This window comes from Stomoxys calcitrans, chromosome 5, assembly GCF_963082655.1.
Source record: "Stomoxys calcitrans chromosome 5, idStoCalc2.1, whole genome shotgun sequence".
Taxonomy (NCBI): domain Eukaryota; kingdom Metazoa; phylum Arthropoda; class Insecta; order Diptera; family Muscidae; genus Stomoxys; species Stomoxys calcitrans.
Window position 1 is genome coordinate 108,962,701 of NC_081556.1, and position 24,032 is coordinate 108,986,732.

The window sequence follows — 24,032 nt, forward strand, 5'->3', positions numbered from 1 at the left end:
TCTATGAATGAATGTTGAGTTGAGCTAACATCACTGTTAAGGACACGCAATGCTGTTAGGCAATTTAAGGTTGACCATATCAGCACCATGGTGTATAGTGCTCAGACACGTTTTGACTGGTGAAAGGGAAAGTTGTCGGGTACGCATTAAAAGCAAAGTTCAAAGTAAGCGGAATTTTTAAATATGGCTTAAGCGAGCGTGTAATGAGAAAGAGGAAACCGCTTAGCAAAAAAAAAAAAAAAAAAATAAATAAACAAAAAAGAAAGGAAAACCAAAGTGAAGCAAACAACACTACAAGTCGTTAAGAATCAACGCTGCTCTTGGCCATTTTAATTGAGACTTGGTCAAGTGCTTGTGCACATACTCGCACTCACACAAGCATGCGGGCAAACAAACAAACACCGACATTTGTAGTTACTTTTGATTAAAATACGAAACGGTAATGCGAAGCGGCACGCGATGCTAATTATAAAATCACATTTCATATCCTAGATGTGTATGGTCACACATACTATAATAACATATAATAAAAAAAATAAATATATATGTATATACAAAGAAACAAACAACTCGATGTAGGTGCCTCTATGTATTGTATATCGAATGAGTGCGTTTATAAAAAGTTGCACACATACATATGTACATATGGGTTTGTATTTAAATACAAAATAACACGACTTTTACGTGCCTAGTATATATAGCGCAACACACATACATACTTACAAGTGATGTGATGTTATTCTATTTATCAAAAAATATAGAAAGAAAATACAACAAAAATATACAACAACTGGAAACGTGCAATGAAATAATTTCTTCTGTTGCCACTTTATCCATGCGAAATGAGAAACCTTTTCAAATAATAACGGAATTGTTTGTGCTAGTGGCTGTGTGTGGGTATTTTTTATTTTTTTGGTTTTGCTTGAACTCATTTCAATTTCGCTTAAAATTTCATTAAAATAAACTGCTTTATCCTCGAAATGTGTGTGAAATGGTGTTGGTGTTTTGGGTCTATTCGGACATTCAAGTGGACATTTGATGTTTCTATGAGTGTTTGTTGTATTTGGGTTTCCCATTTCAATTCAAGAGAAATGGTCATTCAAGTGATCCCAAAAATACTTGTTTTAAGGTTTCCATAGATACTTTTTATATGTGACATTTATTTATTTGGGAAATCGAACAATGGGAACATTTTGAGGCTTAAAGCAGAAAAAAAAACAAGTAAAGGCGTGCTAAGTTCGGCCGGGCCGAATCTTATATACCCTCCACCATGGATGGCATTTGTAGAGTTCTTTTCCCGGCATCTCTTCTTAGGCAAAAAAAGGATAAAAGAAAAGATTTGCTCTGCTATTAGAGCGATATAAAGATATGGTCCGGTTCGGACCACAATTAAATTATGTGTTGGAGACCTGTTTAAAATGTCAGCCAGCGCCCTTTGAAGGCAAGAAGTAAAATAGAGAGATCGATTTACATGGGAGCTATATCCGGCTATAGACCGAAGCAGACTATAATAAACACGTATGTTGATGGTCATGAGAGGATACGTCATGCACAGTTTCAGCTAAATCGGATAGGAATTGCGCCCTCTAGAAGCGCAAGAAATCAAGTCCCCAGATCGGTATATCAGGTTATGGACTGATTTGAGCCATACTTGGCATAGTTGTTGGATATCATAACAAAATACTTCGTGCAAAATTTCATTCAAATCGGATAAGAATTACGCCTTCCAGTGACTCAAGAGGTCAAGATTCAAAATCGGTTTATATGGCAGCTATATCAGGTTATTGACCTATTTGAACCTTATTTAGCACAGTTGTTTGAAAATTTCAATCCAATCGGATAAGAATTGCGCCCTCTAGAGGCTCAAGAAGTCAAGACCCAAGATCGGTTTATATGGCAGCTATATCAAAACATGGACCGACATGGTTCATTTACAATCCAGACCCACCTATACTAATAAGAAGTATTTGTGCAAAATTTCAAGCGGCTAGCTGTACTCCTTAGAAAGTTAGCATGCTTTCGACAGACAAACGGACGGACGGACATGGCTACATCGACATAAAATGTCACGACGATCAAGAATATATATATTTTATGGGGTCTCTGCCGAGTATTTCGAGTAGTTACAAACAGAATGACGAAATTAGTATACCCCCATCCTATGGGGGAGGGTATAACAAGTAAAAACGTTTTAAGTTCCGCCGTGCCGAACTTTTGATGCCCACCATCATGGATACATTTATTAGGAAAATTTATTTACTATATTCATATTAATATCCAAATATAGTCCGATCTTAATCATGTTTGGTTCAATTGTCGAGAAGCTCTATACAAGTAACAGTTCGATGTACGAAATTTCGCACGATGCGCATTTTCCCATCCTTAGAGAAGGCATTAATCTCCTTCTTACACTGTAAAACTGTTCGTGAACTTACCGTCCTGGTTGTTATTGCCCTTATGGCAATTTTACTGTCGGTAAAGATGTTCACACTCGACGTCCTCGCGTTGGCACCACATCACTTCACGCACGTGATCTCCCGGATCTCTGCCTGCAAGACCGTATTATGGCCAGGCAGTCTATAACAGATCTCAGTCCCTGGGTTCTCAATGTAAACCCCCAGGCTGTCCTCTAGCTTTGATCCATCCCTGTAACATGATCTTCCAGATGGCAATACTAGGGTTCCATCAATCCAAGACTGTGCCGATGGCAGCAGTGCCTCGCACTCGACTTCAAGGTTCATCTCAAGTATCCGATCGAAAACCTCTTCCCTTCCTTCAAGGTTTCCTATCGTCGCCTCGATTATACCGCCATGGTATGAGCTGTTCCCATCCTCAACCCATTCTCCCATCGCCTTAAGTCTCATAACCGCAGTGGCAAATTCACACTTAATCTGAATGTCAATGGGTCGGATATCTAGAATAGTCTCCAGTGCTCTAGTGAGAGTGGTCCTCACCGCTCCGCCTATTCCAAGACAACATGTTCTCTTAACATGAACATAAGGACCATTATGTTGCACTTTTTCTCCATAGCAGTCCACCAAACTACTGAGGCGTAAGTAAGTATTGGTCTAATCACGCTCCTGTAGACCCTGTGGACTATCCTCAGATTCAGGCCCCTTTTCGAGCCTACGGCCCGTCTACATAGTGCCCAACATCTGTGAGCCTTCTCAGTACGCTCCTGAATGTGACACTTCCAATTCAGTTTCCTGTCCAAGATCACACCCAAGTATTTGAGCTTGTCAGATATCGAAATCGCCTTATTGAGGAAACGTAGTGCTCAGATCAATATTTCGATGTGTTACAAACGGAATGACAAAATTAGTATTCCCCCTGTGGTGGAGGGTATAAAAATAGATAAACCTACAACACAGAACGCTACACAGCAAATAAAGACAGTAAAGCGATACTAAAGCATATGACAAGAAGAAAAAATCACCGTTGAGAGTAGGCCTCTACAGAACTCCAGAATGACAAGGTGACAAAGCTTGCAAGGATCCAGGCTTGAAAAGATGTGTTCACGCAGTATCCTGTGTCTTTTCCTCCCAATTGCAGGGCAATGACACAACCGTTGCTCGACCGTCTCCAACACCTTCTCATCATCGCACATCCAGCAGAAGTCTTCCACTCCCTGCTCCCAGCGCGACTTCATTGACCTGATGTCGCCATGAGCAGCCAGGAATCTTTTTAGCAGTGCTTAGTCATGCTTTCTTAGCCGCCAGGATAAGCGACGTCCTGTTTCGCGAAATACACGGCAATAGGGCCTTTGACACGTTATAACCAAAAGCACTACGGCTCACCTTATTCGCGTAGTCCTGACCATCTCGTCGGCCGCTTCGTTCCCCATCTTACTCTGGGACCCAGCAGGGCCTGACCGCTTTATCCATGGTTGGAAAAGCTTTTTTCATCTTTTAACCAGTTTTTACCTCACGTGACCCAACGCCAGCGACTTCAGCGTTGCCTGATTGTCCACGAATATCGTGACAGTCTGATTGGGCCACCGCTCCCGCATCAACATCGTCCCCAGTGCCTCTGAATTTAAGACGCTGCACTCATATAAAAGTCTATAAGATTTCCTGATTTCAAGGAATTCAATGTAGACTCCTGCTGCAGAGCCCCCATCCGTATAAACAGGGGTCCCGTGAAGGGCGGAGTGCCCCCAACCCAGAGATGCCTTTTCTGGAAAACGACTTCCAACCCATCGACAAAGAAGGACTCCCCTGGTAAATAATCAGTCGCACCGCATACAGCGTGGCGCCAAGCGGCATGACTCTCCTCCTGCCGAACAGAAGAATGAATGAAATTAAAGGAGCGCCATGTAGCTGACTCCCTCAGTCTCATTTTTTTGCCTCACAGGGCCTCTTTCACGGCACTTTTCCTTGTCCCAGAGATTAGCACTACCGCGGTACCCTGTACCTACTCGATCATCCTGCGAAGGGCATAGTTGTCCAGAACTTTGTGCACATAAAACAACCATATGCGAGAATTGGCTGAATGACCGCCGTTAACATCCAGCTCAACGGCCTTAGCCTAGAGCTGGCAAACTATCGATAATCGCAACATTTGATACTATCGATATTTTTAATAATAAATATCGATAGTATCTATACTATCGTTAATTTCCCATCACCTATATTTCAAACGAAAATGAGAATTAAAAATCACGAAATTGATTTATATAGAATGAATATCAATGCATAGACTGAATCAAAAACCAAATTTAATAAAATCAGTTGGAAATCATGAGAGAAATCATTGTACATAATTTTAGATCAATCGGATGAAAACTACGCCCTCTATAGGCGCAATGGACATTATAGAACATGTTCAGTGCCGGATCGCATATATTTGTTAAAATTTTTCAACAAATTTAACTTTGCCGATAGTATCGATAGAAACAACATTAATCGATATTCAGACAAAGCATGAAATATCGGTAGTATCGATAATGCCATCGATATTTTGCCAGCTCTACCTTAGCACCCAACTCCATCCTATCGAGTTGCAACAGGAGTAGAGCGCAATCAGACCCTTTGACCCTTTCTTCGACGTTTCTCCTCCAAACGAGTTTTTGATCAAGAATCACGACCAGGTACTTGGCATCCGAAGAGAGCGGTAGTTCCACCCCTTCCCGTATAGGTGTGTTTAAGACAGCACAATAAAGGACGTTTTTAAAAAGTTAGGGCAATAAGGTGTGCTAAAATGCATGGGGCAGGCTACGGAGATTGTGATTTCAAAGCTTCATCATCAGTCCAATAAGCCCGAAAAGATTACATGATGATTACTTCACTCTGCTAACTAATTAGTGAATTTTTTTAACTTTTTTAAAGATTTCTTTAATTTTGGATTTGCTCCCAATTTTCTACTTTTTCTATCATACGCATCAGGGACGTAGCCAGGATTTAGTTTTGTGGGGCTGGGGGCCATAATACAACTTTAAAACAATAATAAGTTCCTATAGGAGCTAACATTGGACAAGTAGGGATTTTAGGGGGGAGGCGACCCTGATACCCATTGCTTTTAAAAAATGCCAATTTGGTGGGTATGGCACAATAAGTGTTTTTTATTAGGGAATTCCTCTTTGGATTTAGTTGTCTCCCCGGAGGCGGGCTCGGGCCCTAGGGCAACCCCCTAGCTACGACCCTGATACCTATTACTTTTGAAAATGCCAATTTGGTGGGTATATCACAACAAGTGTTTTTTCGGAATTCCTCTTTGATTTTAGATGTCTTCACAGGGTTGTGTCTCATCCTTGCTCTTTATCCTCAAAGTATGGTGGCCTTTCGGGTGGTACAATATCTTTTAAATTACTTTAAAAGGTTTCAGCTCAATATTTCGATGTGTTAAAAATGGAAAGACAATATTTGTATAAGCCGCATCCTTAAGGGCTTGTTGAGTGGAAGGGCTTATTAGTGTTTGTGTGTTTTCAACCTAAGGCAAATAAACAAATACCTCTGTTGCCTTTTTATGTACAATATGTGGAAGCATAACTCTATCGAATTACAAACAGTTTTTAGTTTCCTTGTTAATTTCATTTAGAACGATTCCTTCCTTGGAACATGTCCTAGTGTTGGTATTAGGGTCCTTACGGCCCTTTAAGTTGATATGTTATTTGGTTGTGTTTATGTGCTCTTTCGTACTCGATTCAAGTGGTCCCAAATATATTTATTTTTTAATTTTTCTATGCGCATACACATTACATATTCTCCTAGAGTCCCTTAGAATATAAAACACATCAATTTGGGCTATCAAAAAGTTTATGACATGTAATAAAGTTAAGGCATGATAATACGGTTGCAATAAAGTGAATTTGTTCAGAAAAAAAAACTGGATTTCATTTAAAACATGTCTTTGTGTGGGAGTTTAGCTATGAACAATCCTTAATAATGATTTTAACATACGAGTATTAAATGACAATTTTCATATAAGGAGTAAAAAAATATTTGTTGCAGTAAAATTGCTAGGCATTGCTTTATAAACTGTGATCCTTCGAGAAACTGTAGAAAATATTTGACAAAATATTCAAAGTTTGACCCATTGCTAGCGAGAAAAAAGTGACTGAGGTATTAAAGAAAAGGTGTAAGTCTCCAAATCAGACCTACAGACTAGTTGGGGAGATGAAGAGTTATAACAAGTAGAAGCGTTCTAAGTTCGGACGGGCCAAATCTTATATACCCTGCACCATGAATTGAATTTGTCAAGTTCATTGCCCGGTATATCTTTATAGGCAAACAATGGATAATGGAAAATAATTGCTATGATGTTGGAGCTATATCAGGTTATGCAGCGATTCGGACCATACTTGTTTTAAATGTTGAAGACCATAGTAGAAGTCATTGTGCATCGTATAAGAATTGCGTCCTATAGGGACTGAAAAGATAAAATCGGGCGATTGGTTTATATGGGAGCTATATCAGGTTATGGATCGAGTTAGACCTTTGATCAACATCATTATTCCAGGATCACGCAATCTTGGACCAATGACACTGCAATCTTGGACTAATGATGTTGATCGAAGGCTTATCATTTCAGAATTTAGTGTGAAGCAATCCTTGAGAAGCTTCAAACCTTTTAATCTTGGAATAATGATGTTGATCGAAGGCTTATTACAGAATTTATGGTAAAGGAATCATTGCGAAGCTTCAAACGTTTTGGCATCGAAGGAATCTTCTATTTTATGTAGAACCTCGTGCAGATCGCCACCGATTTTCTCTTGACATAGGCATATTGTTTGTATTTGAGCAGTTCGCTGGATGTCCTACTCTTTACCATGGTGTTCACAATACGTTCCATGGTTTTGAGTAGAAAGGACGTAAGGCTTAAAGGTCCGTAGACCTTTGGTGTCGCGCAACTTGCCGGGCTTGGGTATTAATACCACCCTTGCCTCCTGCCAGGCTTTCGGAGTATATGGAAATCCTAGGCTTGCTGTGAAAATATTGGCCAGGTAGGGCGCCAAATGGGTTAAGGATAGGAGCAGGTAATGCCATCGCTGTATAATCGAGGCGACGATGGAAGGGATGGAAGAGGTTTCCTGGAAGGAAGGGAAGAGGTTTCCGAGCGGATACCTGAGGCGACACTAGAGGTCGAGTGCGTGGCACTGCTGCCAGCGGTACAGTCTTGGATTGACAGAACCCTAGTATTGCCACCTGGAAGATTATGTTACGCGGATGGATCAAAGCTAGAGGACAAAGTGGGCCTGGCGGTCTACATTGAGAACCCAGGGACTGAGACCTGTTGTGGACTGCCTGACCATAATACGGTCCTGCAGGCGGAGATCCGGGCAATAACGGGATGCGTGAGGTGGTGTGCTGGTAACGCGAGGGCGTCGAGTATGAAAATCTTTAAGGACAATAAACTGGCCATAAGGGCAGTATCAACCAGGAGGGTAAGTTCACGACCAGTGTTGTAATGTAAGAAGGATATTAACGCCTTCTCTGAGGATGGCACGATCCGCATCGTTTGGGTTCCGGGCCATAACGGAGTAGGGGAAATCAAATGGCAAACGATTTGGCAGTTAAGGCCGGAGAACTGCCGTCAATAAACTTGGTTAACCCGAAGCCTATCGGGTCGACGCAGGCCGAGCTAAGGGCGTGGGCGACGAAGACGCAGGTAACCCTGTGGAACAGCGAAACAGTCGGCAAGGCGACAAAAATTATATGGGGAGAACAGGATCGTCAGAGGACGAGGCTATTGCTGAAAGGAAGTAAGAAGGAGATCAGTATGGTAGAAGAAAAAAAAACCTCTCCAAGTTTTCCAACGCACCTTACAGACCCGAACACGAACAAAGAAAGTGCTCGATCGTCTCCTCCCCGTCAAAGGTTCAATAGCATACATTATGCGTGATTTCCATGTGCGCCGCCATAGGGCGTATCGCACAATGCCTGGATATATGTCCTGTTAGTAGTGCCTGTAATTTCTATATGTTTTTTTCGGTCCATTTACAAATTCCCAACCCGCCATCGACTTTGCACTGGTCATGCCCTTTACTATGTCCAGCAGTTCAAAAAGTGGATGTGGCATTCGGTTTCCTTGCGGAGAACGAGTTTTTTTAGCATAATTGTCCACCTTCTATATTCCAGGAATGTCATTGATCGCTGATATACTGTCTAGACAAATCCTGAGTTTGGAAGGCTGTTCCCCACGATTTACCTTGCAGTTATCGCAATGGCACTGACCTTCACCTGATAGTATTTACACTCGTCCTGCAGTCTCAGCTTATTGCCTCGAAGTATTCCATCCATTCCCTGCGCCTCTACAGTATCCTTTAAGAAACTTAGGCCGTATCTGGCCTCCTTCTGCGAGTTTGCAACCCTTGGCGGCACAGTTATGACCTCAATAAGATTGGTATTCAGCTTAGCTTTCTTCACGCTCCTATGATTTCCATGCTATCCGGTCTTTGGATCCTTTTTAAACTCCATTGTATTGGGCTCGAGGGGTTCACCAGACGGAGAATGTTTGGCGTTTTCTAGGGGCCTTCCTAGAATGGGATTAAGGAAAGGGGACAATTTTTCTCATATAAATGCATGATGTCCGATGTAGCGCAGAGGTTGGCATGACGCTGATTGCCTAGTTTCGAATCCTGAAAACAAAATAAAAATTTTCAGCGGTGGTTATCCCCTTCTAATGCTGACGAAATTTGTGAGCTACTATGCCATGTAAAAAATTCTCCCCAAAGAGGTGAATACCTTTGGACTCGACTGTAAAAAGGAGGTCCTTTATAATTCAGCTTAATAATCGGACAGCATTCATTGATAGTTGAGAAGTTTGCCCCCGTTCCTTAATGGCATGCTGATGGCAAACTTGCATTGAATTTGCAAGGGACCTATCGCTGAATAGATTTTTTAACTGTCGCCAGGATTTGAACCCAGGCGTTTAGCATCGAAGGTAAGGTTAGGAAAGAGTGGTAGTCCTTTACAGACTCACTTAGACAATTTTAAGTCCATTGTGATACTATAGTAGCGACAGGCCAAGCCTTCCGGCGGGAATCGAACCCACGACCCCTGCACTGGTAATTCAAGCACGCTACCAACTCGGCTACCGAGGCGCCCTATTTCAGGAGTTAGAAATGTCGTTCTTCCGGTGGGAGATAGAGAGATATATCCGGGTTGCATAGGCGCTCCGGAGTGAGGTCTTAATGGAGATCTTGGATCGTAGTTATATAGACTTCCGTACGGGTGAATAGTGGGACAGTATCGATAAAAACTTGTACGAATTTGAAATGGGTACATGTGAAGTGTCATCGATATCATGTGCAAAAGTTCAAGGCCCTAGTTGGTCCGGACGACTCTTGGCAAGGCCCTAAAGTTGGACACCTCGGTATTTCGAAAAATATAGCGTTTTTTTCAGGCTGTGGTTTCCAAGCAGATACACAGGAGGACAGATAGTCGGATGGGAAGACAGACAGATAGTCAGACGGACAAATAGACAGACAGACAAACAGCGAGACTGTAAGACAGGCAAACCGACGAGCAGATAGACAGAGAAACAAACTGCCAGATAGATGAACGGATGAATCACTATTGTGATTCGATCGGTGTACTTGTGTCAACGCGTCCACAGAAGTGGGTTAGGATATAAATACGCCGCTTAATTTGGAGCTGAGGAACCATAACCTCAGGCTTATGATAGGAGTCCTACGGGTCATTGCAATGGAAATGGCGTTGATGTTGCGCTGGACTCCGGGATAGGACTTTTGCAGGTTTTGTGGTGACGAATGTTTTTGAGGAAGAAGGTGTGTGGGATGAGGGTTTGTGGCAAGAAGGTTTGTGAGAAGAAAGTTTGTGGGAAGGAGGTTTGTGGTGAAAAAGGCTTGTGTGGATGAGAGTTTGCAAAAATCTCTAAAAAGTCTGGCGGTATAGCACAGACAGATGGACAGCTTTGTTGCAATATCTTTGGAAAGTTTGCCCCCAATCCAAATAATTCTTCAAAATGAGAATCGAACCAAAAAATGCATTCGTAAAGTGAAAAATACAAAGCCTGTCTCGGCCAAAAATACAAAAATTAAAAAATTTTTTGAGTCGAAAATCCCCTAGACTGGAATATATATTGTAGACCTCAAGCGAACTTTTTTGTAGGGACTTCTGAGCAGTATGCAGAATTTTGAAAATCTACTCACAAATGAAAATTGGGCAGCCGGATAATTTTTAAAATGCCGAGGTAACCAACTTTAGGGGCCTACCAAGGGGCAAGAAGGACAACCTAGGGCACCGGGTGTCAGGGAGCCTTAAACTACTCACTGTTTCAGTGAAATCGGATAAAAAATAAAGCATTTATGGGCATTGAGCCCTTTATCGGCAGATCGGTCTATATAGCAGCTATATCCAAATATGGTCCCATAAAAGCTTTTTTTTTTAACCGATTTCGCTGAAATTGGAAACAGTGAGTAGTTTTAGGCCTTCCAACATAGGACCCAAATATAGTTCTGATTGGACTATATTTAGATATAGCTGCCATATGGATCGATCTCCTGATTTATCGTCTGAAGCCCATAAAGACTTTATTTATTAAAAAAAATTTCAGCGTTGGTGCTGGCAACATTTGTGAGGTACTATGCCGTGTAAAACTTCTCCCCAAAGAGGTGTCGCACTGCAGCACGCCTTTTGGTCTCGGCTATAAAAAGGAGGTCTCTTATCATTGAGCTTTAACTTGAATCGGACTGCACTCATTGATATGTGAGAAGTTTGCCCCTGTTCCTTAGTGGAATGTTCATGGGCAAAATTTGCATTTGAGTAGGTTAAGGCCTCCCGCCATCCGACCCACATATGAGTCAGATCAGATTATATAAATATAGCTGTCACATAGACCGATCTTCTAATTTAGGGTCTTAATCCTATAAAAAAGTAGATTTATTGTCTGAATATGTTACTTGTATATGAGTTTTCGGACCTGAATAGAATATGATCGAGACCAGCCACTATTAAGATATAACTACAGATATAGTAGTAGAGATATAATGAAATGGGATGATTATTACATCCTAGTTTAGTTTGGTCCAAATCGGTCTAGATTTGGTTATAGGTGCCATATAGAAAGATCTTTCTATTTAAAGTCTTGGTCCTATAAAAAGCGCAGTTATTATCCGATTTCGTTGAAATTTGACGCAGTGACTTGTGTTAGGCTTTTCGACATCCCCGTCCCATACGTTTCAGATCAGTTTATATTTGAATATAGCTGCCAAAAGGACCAATAGTTTGTTCTATAAAATTGAACAGTGACTTATATTGGGTTGTCCAAAAAGTAATTGCGGATTTTTTAAGAGAAAGTAAATGCATTTTTAATAAAACTTAGAATGAACTTTAATCAAATATACTTTTTTACACTTTTTTTCTAAAGCAAGCTAAAAGTAACAGCTGATAACTGACAGAAGAAAGAATGCAATTACAGAGTCACAAGCTGTGAAAAAATCTGTCAACAACGACTATATGAAAAATCCGCAATTACTTTTTGGGCAACCCAATATTTATTAGACCATTCAATGTCCGTGCCGAATTAGAGAGCATAAGTTATTCAATTTTCACAGCATTGTGACGAAAGGTGGTTTACATATGTACCTGAGGTGACCCGGCCGAACTTAATGCCTTTTTTCTTGTTAACATTCAAACGGTTAATCGATTAACCGTCCTAAATTATTCGATTATTTGTTTATTTGAAAATGAGCCATTTTCAATCAATCGATTATTTGAAAGGTTACATATAACCGATTAATCGAATAACGATTAATCGAGTGTATACCCTAATATGACTTTTCAGTAACTGTGACTTTTCATTAGGTACTGGTACAAAAGTTATAGTGACAAAATTTTGTTTAAAGCCTTCTGTTATGAATTTCAATTTAAATAGTTTTTGCTTATAGAAAAAAATCGCCCCTAGAATTTGACAAACATAATACACAGTGAAGATTAGATGAGATTCGTCCCTTGTTGATATTAGCATGTTTGTTACTCCGCAAATGGTTGGAGTTGATGAAAGATTCATATTGCTAAGGCTCATGTTCTGCCTAGATGTTTTTCTTCATCTAATAAATTGATGCAATTTCCAGTTTCCAAGGTTGTGTTACCTCATGCCAAAATATGTCACCATTATTCCTAAAAAGCATTAGCAGTCCTCTGTGGTTTGTATGCTGGGAGTCAATTCCTTTTGCCACTGCCACACACACACACACACACACGCACACACATCGTAAAGCTTTAACCTAAGTTTGATTAATCGTTTAAGGATATTTATTTCGTGCTAATAAATGTCTTTAAATGACCTTTCAAAAGACTGTTATGGCCTTTGGCTGAAAGTACATGGGGGGCAAAGGAATTTGTGGCATGTCTTGGGGCTCTCTCAGACAAAAGCAAAAAAGTTCCAAATGAGCGGGGAAGTTTGTAAGGTCTTCATGTAACTCACGCATTCCAGAATGGTCTAATTCATTCGAACGACTTCTTTAACAGAAATTTTCCATAAAGTAGACCTCTCAGTGTGTTGAAATGTGAAATGAGAGTGTGGGTGAACATAATCGTGTGGGCTTATGTGTGGGTATGTATATTTTACAATGATGAGTGTTTACATTGTTTTTGGACAGGTTGTTTGAACTGAGTTTGGGGAAAACAAATAAAGGCAGCCGCCACCTTTACCGCTGCCAAGGCATAGCCCCCATAGCCCCCACAGAAAATTCTTAATCTCCCAAACACACTCCCAGGCAGAGTCTGTTCGAAAGCTTTTAAGGGAAAGAAATGTTTGGATTAAAAATAATGTCAAAATATCAGCAGCAGCAACACCAATGCCAGTTCCAGCAACAAGAACAACAACAAAAAGTTGTCCAATAAATAATTAATGTTAACTCAAATGGAAAAAAGAGCGAGTGAAGGGTGGAGGGGTAACAAGGTTGCTTTGGGGCGATAACATACCATGCACGGCAATGTCAAAGTAAAAAAATAAGAAAGGCCTTATGCCTGAGCACGTTTAAGCTGCGATGGCAGCAACAGCAACAACGCCAATAACAATAATGAAACAAGGGCCCAAGACAAGCGCACACAAACAACAACAAGAACGAGAGAAAAAAAGGTTAAAAGCGCACACAGACATTAACAGCGATGATAAAGATTTCATTGTTTGTTTTGTTTCAGTTTCTATTTTCCTTACCATCGTCGTTGTTTTGTTGATTCCATTTCTGTTTTTTTTTTGTTGTGTTTTTTGCTCAACACAAACGCCATAGAGATTTCTTTGGATGGATGTGTAGATGTCACTTGCTTGCCCCATTTTGTATTTGGGTTTTCTTTCGTTGCTGGACCATCCTTTCTTTTAGCACAACCATCCAACCATTCAGCCATGTCTTCGCTATTAGCTGTCGAGCTAAGGTTAATGCAAATGAAAACCCCATTTAAAGAGAATCGAGGAAAAAAACTCCATCATCAACAGCAGTAGCAACAACAACAATAATAACAACCAGATGCTAAGAATATTCCACTAAGCGTAAAGTGACAATAGCATTGTATTCAATTTAATTAGCAAAGCTAAATACACAACAGAACACAATGGCAACAAGAAAGATGTCAAAGATGCGATAAGTTTCTTAGCGAGGAGATGTAGAAACTGTCAAAACAACAACAGCAAAACACAAGACTGATACACACTCACACTACTGTCCATGACAACTGAGATGTTACAATGGCATTAACAAATCGCTTTGTCAAGTGCACCCTGTCGTATGAGTTATGTGATGTGAACCATATATGACGTATACGCACCAAAGAACTTTAATATACCAGATGAAAGTAAAAGCAAGAACCTTAAATGCCTATTACCCCATAGATGTATGCAAATTTGTCCATGAACATTCCATTAAGGAACAGGGGCAAACTTCTCACATATCAATGAGTGCTGTCCGATTCAAGTTTAAGCTCAATGATAAGGGGACCGAGTCCCAACGGCGTGCCGCAGTGCGACACCTCTTTGTGAAGAAGTTTTTATATGGCTGCACAGTAACTCCCAAATGTTGCCAGCATTTGGAGGGGATAACCACCGCTGAAAATTTTCATAATGTTTTCGCCAGAATTCGAACCCAGGCGTTCAGCGTCATAGGCGGACATGCTAACCTCTGCGCTACGATGGCCTTCTAGATGTATATTCTCAATTTATAACTAAATCCATACCAAATGTGGCATATATTTTTATCATTGAACCGACTTGCATGGTGTTGAATCGAAATTTTCAATACAAATCAAATCATAGGGCGGCCTTTTCGTCTTTAGAGAAAACATTGAATTAAATTTTTTCTATCGAAAATTTCAAGGAAATTTTGTCTTTAGAGAACTTTTTAGGAAATAAGAGAAAGTTAACTTAGCTAAAGTTAGGGCTAGGCGGATATTAATCCGCTCCATGTCACTATGGACATACACTAGGCCAGTAATCGTTTTGTTGTTCGCTCTAAATAATAAAAAGTGACATCGAAAATGAAAATCTTAGGCAGGAATTCAGAGCTACTTACCAAATCCCCACTTTCTTTCCATACCTCGTCCGAAAGCTATATTGACCTTCTTATTACTTGCTTTCAATAAGAGCCTCGTCTTTTCATGATCCGGATCTCCCCCTAGCAATTTCGTCGTCCTAACGACCGTTTCGCTGTTCCATACCGTTTATCAACCACGCTCTGTATCGACCCGAAAGGCTTCGGGTTAACCAAGTTTATTGATGGCAGTCCTCTGGCCTTCAAAACCAAGTCGTCTGCTCTTTCATTCCCCCTTACGCCGCTATGGATCGACACCCAAACGATAAGGATCATGCCTTCCTGAGAAAGGGCGTTAATTTCCTTCAGGCCCTCCAAGACTGTTCGTTACCTTACCGTCCTGGTTTTTATTACCACGAATGTCTATTTAATGTCCGTAAAAATGTTCACACCACACCACCTAACGTAATTATGGATCGCTCGGATCTCCGCCTTTTATTCACATCTGCCACTATAGACAAACACTAAAGCCACTAATCGGCTTGTTGTGCGCTCTAAATAATAAAAAGTATCCTCGAAAAAGAAAATTTCAATCAGGAATTCCATGCTGCTTACAAAACCCCTAATTTATTTTCTATACCACGCCCCTTATTTGGTTTATGTCTGGTATTGTGTCCCGGGCAATGACATAGGACATGCTCCACCATCTCATCTACCACACACGTCCTATACATGCTATAACTTGCCGCACCGATTTTGTATAAATGAGCTCGCAGTCCTTGGTGTCCGGTTATGATACCGAAAGCTTTTCTGACCTCCTGCTTGCTTCCTTTCAGTAATAGCCTCGTATTTTCACAATCCGGATCTCTACAGGATTTTCATCGTCCTACCGACCGTTTCGCTCTTCCACCGTTTCGCGTAGGTCACCGACACCTTTAACTCGGACTGCGTGGACCCGAAAGGCGTCGGGTTAACCAAGTTCATTGACGGCAGTCCTCTGGCCTTCAATGCCAAATCGTCTGTTCTTTCATTGAAACCTCTTTCCTTCCTTACAGGTTTCCAATCGTCGCCTAGATTATACCGAGATGGTATGACTTGATCCTATCCTCTATCCATTCTCCCATCGCCTTAAGTCTCATAGCCGTAGCGGCTGCCTCGCACTTAATCTGTATATCAATGGGTCGTTTATCTAGAATAGTTTCCAGTGTCTTAGTGAGCGTGGTCCTCATCGCTCCGCCTATGCCAAGACAATATGGTCTCCGAACCCGTTGTATGGTCCTTCTGTTGCACTTTTTCTCCATAGCAGTCCGACAAACTACTGAGGCGTATGTAGGTTTTAGTGTAATCACGCTCCCTTCAGCATTGCTGGCTCGGATCCTTGCCCCTAAGAAGTATTATAACATCGTCCGCATAGCAGACGGGTTCCAATTCCTCCTCAGTCAACATCCCTAATAGGTCATTTATGGTGGTCACCCATAGTAGTGGCGATAAAATGCCCCCCGTGGCGTTCCTTGTGCCACTTTCTCCCTTATATTTTTGTAATGGAACCCACAACTAATCCATCTGTTCCTTATCCTGTCACTGTACAAACTGATGTTTCAATATTTCGACCTTTGCCTATCTTAGTCTTCTGAATGATTGTCCCACCACAAGGAGAATTCTGTTCTCCTTCTTATCCCTGGTTAGGACCTCCCATTGCTCCACGATAAAACCTTGGTTTTGCTTGCCTTAGAATCCCTTTAAGCTTTTCTTTGCGAATTTGCTGTCCCATCTCTTGACGCAAATCGCAGCGTAAAGAAGTCCCCTTTATACTCACAGCTCATCATTTGTATGGGTGGATCTTCTTCAGAGTTCTACACATGTTCGTTAATCCGCTCGTAAACCTGGTCCTCCACTTAGCCACTTGGTCATTTATCTGCTAGAATCCTACCGGATACACTGCCGATATCGATGATTGCATAACTCAGTTCATATCTGTTGTGGTTCCTTGCCCCTCTGGCGTAAGGGGCTGCTCCTTACCTTTTCCAGCGACCATCTTCCTCTTTCGTGGTGGCTGTGGCATCCTTTTGGAAGTCACAGACCTCCATGAAGACTAAGAGGCCGCGCGTGTTTCCTTCGTTCCTTTTTTGATTTTGTCTCCAACTGTCTAGAGTCTTCATTGTGGAAGGGCTGGCTTGGTCTTTCCAGAGTATTTGAAAACGGAGAGTTCTTTTTCTTTTTTTTACCGTTTTAGCAGTGTTATGCTCTTCGGAAGATCTGATTCTCTTTCCATCTTCCGTAGAGGAATGTCTGTGCCATCCCTTCCAACATCCTGCACTTTCTCCCGATTGCGCTGTCGGTGCATGTTCTTCAGACTCCTTCTTCGACCCCCGGAAACCCCTCGCTTACTACTGTCGTCATGCCGCTGTCATCATCTCCAAATTCGTTTGCATGGACTGGTTCTTTGATACTGTGGCTGTCGCTGTCTGAATCTGAAACGAAAACACCACCTTTACTTAAAGGCTGGGGACGAACTACATATACCTCTGGATTATCCCTCTCTCATTTGTTAGTCTGACGACTGGTTGTTCGCTTGAAGCATTCCTCTCATCTATGGGTGCCAAAGTACCCACACCTATAGAAGGGGCTGACAAAATGCTACGGTGCGATATCACCACCGCAGCTGTCACGCCTTTATAGTCAATTTTGAGTCTGCTCTTGAAAGGCTTTAAAATGTTTGCGTAATAGGCAGAACCTATTCCGAGATACAGATATTTTTTCTTTTTGAAGACTTTTGAAAATGAAAACACATCCCCTCTGCTCAACGGTTACTTTTATTTTATCTTAAACTTGTAAGAATTTAACCAAACCCTCGTGTGCTTTGTGTCTATAAGCTAATACCAAATTTCATGATTCGTACCAAACTTCATGATTCCAGCTTTAGCCAAATTGAAGAAGGATGTCGAAGAACCTAACACAACTCCTTGTCCCAAATTGTAGCAAAATCGGAAAATAAATGCGCCTTTTATGAGCCCAATACCTTGAATCGAGAGATCGGTCTATATGGCAGCTATATCCAAATCTGGACTGATCAAATTGAAGAAGGTTGCCGAGTGGCCTAACACAACTTACTGTTCCAAATTTCACCAAAATCCGATAATAAATGTGGCTTTTATGGGCCTAAGACCTTAAAACGGCGGATCGGTCTATATGGGGGTTATATCAAGTTATAGTCCGATATAGCCCATCTTCGAACTTTACCTGCCTATGGATAGAAAACTAATCTGTGCAAAGTTTCAGCTCAGTATCTGTATTTTTAAAGACTATAGCATGATTTCATAAGACAGACAGACGGGCAGACAAACAGACCGACGGACGGATACACGGATGGGCATGGCTAGATTGCCTTAGATTTGTACGACGATCAAAAATATATTAACTTTATGGGATTGGAAATGAATATTTCGATGTGGACTTGATCTGCACTGGTCGGGACAAAATTGAAGATGGATGCCGAGTGGCCTAACACAACTCACTGCCCCAAATTTCAGCAAAATCGGATAATCAATGTGGCTTTTATGGTCTTAGACCTTAAATCGTCAGATCGGTCTTTATGGGGCCTATATCAATACATAGTCCGATACAGCCCACCTTTGAACTTAACCTGCCTATGGACAGAAAAAAAAAATCTGTGCAAAGTTTCAGCTCAATATCTCTATTTTTAAAGACTGAAGCGTGATTTCAACAGACAGACGGACGGACAGAAGGAGGGACGGACGGATAGACGGACGAACATGGCTAGATTGTCTTAGATTTTTACGACGATGAAGAATATATAAACTTTATAGGGTTAGTGCAAGATTTAGTGCCAGCTGACCCCCCACTGAGATTCCCCTCTCGAAATAGCTGGATGCCCCTGGCTGCATTTGCAGCTCCACATAAATACAAAGCTTTCCACTATTCACAACCAAACTCCAATATTTCGAACATTTCTGGCACTCTTCTTCTGGAAAATTCATATTTTAACAATTAGAAATAAATTTCTTATGACGGTGTAAAAAGTTTGTCGAATTTATAAAATTCCGAATTTTAATCAGAATTCATATAACTTAGCTTGTGCCTCTCATGGTTTCTATAATTACCCATACGTGGTTGATACTGGGCATGAGCTACTACCCCTCTATCTCTTATTATCTCTTTACGCTCTTCAATAGGCTAAAGATATTCCTTATAGTTACAGCCTTTTCACAAATCGAATACCCCATTTTGGCTTACACGAGTACATGTGCTATGTATGTGTGTATCTTTTTTGGATACATAATTAATTAGCAATTATCGACATCACATTAATCAATAATAGTCGCATTAAGACTTTCTCATTTCAATTTGGTGCTTTTTAAGACCCCAGGGATGTGGGGACACCAAGTGTCTCACTCAATGTTCGATTAAATTACAATCATCTACAAGCCTACAGGCGTCGTTGTTGGTGTCGTTGTCGAATTTCCATTCCAAAGGGTTGTTGGCAAGGAAAAATGATACGAAAGTGAAATGTAATGAACGGAGTAGGTAGGCTAACATCGATGACACGTACCAAGAGACAAGCACCAGAAAACACATGTAATAATATCCCTGAGTATCATAATATGGCGTACAATATTCGTTTATGTACGCATGCAAAGGGTGTTTTTTGTGTTGGGATGACAGAAACTAAAGTTCAGTGGCAATAGCTGATGTACTGGTAGGGACGATTTGGGTTCAATTGAAATTGAAAACAAAAACAAGTAAGAGCGTGCTAAGTTCGGCCGGGCCGAATCTTATACACCCTTCACCATGGATCGCATTTGACGAGTTCTATGCGCGGTATCTCTTTTTAGACAAACAAAGAGAACTGTTATTATATTGGAGCTATATCAAGTTATAGTCCGATTCGGACCATAAATGAATGCTAAACATTGTAAAAGTCAGTTCATTCGGATAAAAGGATAAGAATTGCGCCTTGTGGGGGCTCAAGAAGGAAAATCGGGAGATGGGTTTATATGGGAGCTGTATCAAGCTATTGATCGATTCAGACCATATTAAACACGTATGTTATAGGTCACGAGAGAAGCAGTTGTACGAAATTTCTGCCAAATCGGATGAGAATTGCGCCCTCTAGAGACTCAAGAAGTCAAGATCCCAGATCGGTTTATAGGGCTGCTGTATCAGGTGTGTACCGATTTGAACCATACTTAACACAGTTATGTGAAGTCATAACAAAACACTTTATGTAAAATTTTCCCAAATCGGATGAGACTTGCGTGCTCTATTGGCTCAAGAAGTCAAGATCCAAGATCGGTTTATATGAAAGCTATACCAGATTATGAACTGATTTGAATCATACTTAGCACAGTTGTTGGAATTTATGCTAAAACACTATGTGCACAATTTCAGTCAAATGGGACGAGAATTGCTCCCTCTAGAGGCTCAAGAAGTCAAGACCCAAGATCGGTTTATATGGCAGTTATATCAAAACATGGACCGATTTGTACCATACTCAACGCAGTTGTTGGAAGTGATAACAAAATACCACGTGCAAAATTTCATTCAAATCGGAAGAGAATTGCGCCCTCTAGAGCCTCAAGAAGTCAAGACCCAAGATCGGTTTATATGGCAGCTATATCAAAACATGGACCGATTTGGCCCATTTACAATCTCTACTGACCTACACAAATAAAAAGTATTTGTGCAAAATTTTAAGCGGCTAGCTTTACTCCTTCGAAAGTTAGCGTGCTTCGACAGACAGACGGACGGACATGGCTAGATCCACTTATGGGGTCTCAGACGCATTTTTCGAGGTGTTACAAACAGAATGACGAAATTAGTATACCCCCATCCTATGGAGAAGGGTATAAAAACATTTTCCATGAGCACCTTGTACCATGCTATCCTCTTCATGATAATATAATCGTTCTGTGATGTATTAATGCTATGATGGCGAAGGAAAATATCTTTGGCCCAACAGTCGGCAATTTTAGCCTCCACTGCAAATCGGATAATAGTTCCATGGGCTCACAAAGTCTATTCAGAAATCCGGTACGTCACTGCATAACTATGAGCATCACACAGTCTGGAACTTTGAGCTCCAATCAGCGCCACGGCTTGTGGGAAGTGGAATTCTACATACGGAGTAGCTGCAACTACAGTCGCAGACAATCAGCGGTATCGAGTGAAGAGTCTCAGTAAGAGGGCGGGTGGCAACGGCTCTTGCTTAAATACTGAGTGCCAATGATATGACAAGGCAAGATATTAGCGCCTTTAAATAACCAATGGTCATCATGTTCCCGTGGCGATCGGTCGTATAGAACGAAACGAGCTTGACGACGATCGCCACCTTCACATTCAAATGCGGCTACAACAACAACCAAGTTTGGGACAGTGAATTGAGTTAGGCCCTTCGACATCCTCCTTCAATTTGGCCCAAATCGGTTCAGATTTAGATATAGCTTAGCTATAGCTTATACTTAGGCCTAGAAAAGCCACATTTATTATCCGATTCTGCTGAAATTTGGGACAGTGAGTTGTGTTAGCCCACTCGACATCCTTCTTCAATTTGGCACAGATCGGTCCAGATTTAGATATAGCTGCCATATAGATCGATCTTTCGATTTAAAGTTTTGGACCCATAAAAGGCGCATTTATTGTCCGATGTTGCCGAAATTTGGGACAGTGAGTTGTGTTAAGCCACTCGACATCCTTTTTCAATTTGGCCCAGATCGGTCCAGATTTGGATATAGCTGCCATATAGACCGATCCGTCGATTTAAGGTCTTAGGCCCATAAAAGGCGCATTTATTGTCCGATTTTGCCAAAATTTGGGACAGTGAGTTAAGTTAAGCCCCTCAACATACGTTTGCAATATGGCACAGATCGGTCCAGATTTGCATATAGCTGCCATATAGACCGATCTCTCGATTTAAGAATTTGGGCCCTTAAAAGGCGCATTTATTGTCCGATGTCGCCGAAATTTGGAACAGTGAGTTGTGTTAGGCCTTACGATAACCTTCTTTAATTTGGCCAGGCGACATCAGGCGTATGAAATACATCTCGAAACCTGGTGTCAAAGATTATAGAAGGAACACAGAAGATCGCTTGGAACTCTATTCTAAGTCCGGCTTATGGGACAAATGTTCTGTCAGCCAACTAAAGCAAATAATTTCTTATTGAAGTAGGTCTGTTGGGGTTTCATAAGAGGTCAAATGATTTGAAATCGCTACCAGTTTAGATATAACTCCCATATAAACCAATCTTCCATTTATACTTTTTCAGCCTATTGATGGTGTAATCCTTAAGGATTTTGGTTGAAAAATTGCACAATGGCTTCAGAAAAAACTCTTCAAAGTAGGGTCTAAGTCGATCTATTATCTGATATAGCTTCGATATAAAAAATCTCACTATCAGATCGCTTGGACTTCTAGAGGGCAAGTATGGTCTGAATCAGTCTTCTATATACATATCTTCTTAAAGCTCCCGCATAAACCACCAAATCTTCCTTTCTCTGAATAAAACTATTCAAGGTACAAGATGAATGCAATCCATAGTGGAGGGTATATAGGATTCGGCACGGCTGCTTCAATTCTCTTTAAATACTCGATCTAAGTTGACCTTATATGCAGGTTTTTTTCAAACATCACCCCACCCTATACATTTGCTCCAGTTTTATTCCCAACTGAATTTAAATCCAAACTTAATTCCCAAAATTTCTCTCACTCTTATGAAGTACACCCTCTATATAAGTGTGATGGTGTTTAGCCACATGCACACACAAATGTGTTTTGTCTCCGCCGCAACCATGAATAATAGAATGTCAGATGCCATTTAGCAAATGCCGAAAAGTAATGAAGACATTACGCTTTGACATTTGGTAGTAATGAAACTTTGGTTTTTTGCTCATAAGATCTTCGGCAGTAACATGTGTGCCTGCCATTGTCTCATCTGCATAATTGCTTTTGTAATATGATTTCATTCAATTTTATCTAGATTTTTGGCAAAGGTTTAACCTGATGTCAAGAGGACCAGGCTAGGGCTCTTTGGCCAAAGCAATTTTTGTATATCGTTTTCAGTAAAATGCCTAAGCCCCTAAGTCATACACATTGACCCAGAGTAGCAAACAGTGACTCTATTAAAGTAAGAAATATAAAACTAATATTATGACAAGCTTAATCAACTTTTAATTAACATGAAATTGTCATTATAAGCTGCAGCCAATGCACAGCACATTGCTGTAAATCCTTATCCTATTGTGTGAGAGTGTTAGTGTTTGAATATGCAATGCATTTGGAGCAAGAGAAATTGACAATTGTCAATTTTAATTCAAATGCAAATGTAAACTTATTTTCCTTGAAAATGACAGATATAATCTATTTATTGTAAGTAAGGTCAAATATATCACATAAAAACTAAATATTATATTCCTTTTATTACTTGAGTGCAGCGCCACGGTAGCTAAGTTGGTAGTGAGCTTAGATCACCAGTGCAGGGTTGTGGGTTATATTCTCACCAAAATGTTTCTCACATAAATCTTTCGTAGACAGCTTACAGGTAGAAGAATTCGTCGCAGAAATTTGTTGTAGTCAGTTAAGGAAAGCAAAGACGAATTAAATCAGTTTTATCTACTACTAGTTGACCCGGGCCCGCTTCGCTGCGCCTTCTTTTACTTTATATGGAACAAAAGTTTAATTGGAATATTTATTTTCGACAAATAAAGAGCTTTTAGTGAAATACCATGCTACGAAAATAGTATATCGCTTGACTAACAGTTTGACAATATAAGTGCCTCTATAAGAATCCTATATGATTTTTATTGGTCTACGAATTTAAGTTTGGATGTAAGGTGTACTGCGTTCTTAAAATACTTTATTTCAGCCCGATATTTTCATGATATCTGATTTAGGGTGTTTTCGGAGTGAGGTGGGCCCCCAGACACTTGGCCCTTAAAAATATCAGCATCGTGCTCTTCTTTCATATACCATTTTTTTAACCCCATATTGCCATTAGTTTAGGGGAGTTTACAAGATGAGGCGTCCCTCAAACACATGGCTCCAAAATAGGTTATCAAATACGTGTTCTAATTTCAAATACCTTTCATTTGA

At 40.7% G+C, this 24,032-nt stretch overlaps 1 protein-coding gene across 5 annotated transcripts in view; it reads left to right on the forward strand.

The window, feature by feature from the left end:
* Positions 1-24,032, forward strand: part of LOC106082758 (beta-galactoside alpha-2,6-sialyltransferase 1) — an 82,214-nt gene that overhangs the window by 32,731 nt on the left and 25,451 nt on the right. Inside the window, exon 1 of one of the 5 annotated variants that reach the window (XM_013245481.2) lies at positions 104-164. The exons of 1 other annotated variant lie outside the window; for it this stretch is intronic. The gene's annotated coding sequence lies outside the window, so the exon portion shown is untranslated. Of the gene's footprint in view, positions 1-103; positions 440-494; positions 650-24,032 lie in introns of those variants that run through there. 3 more of the 5 variants (XM_013245478.2, XM_013245480.2, XM_059370459.1) reach the window with 3 other exon arrangements.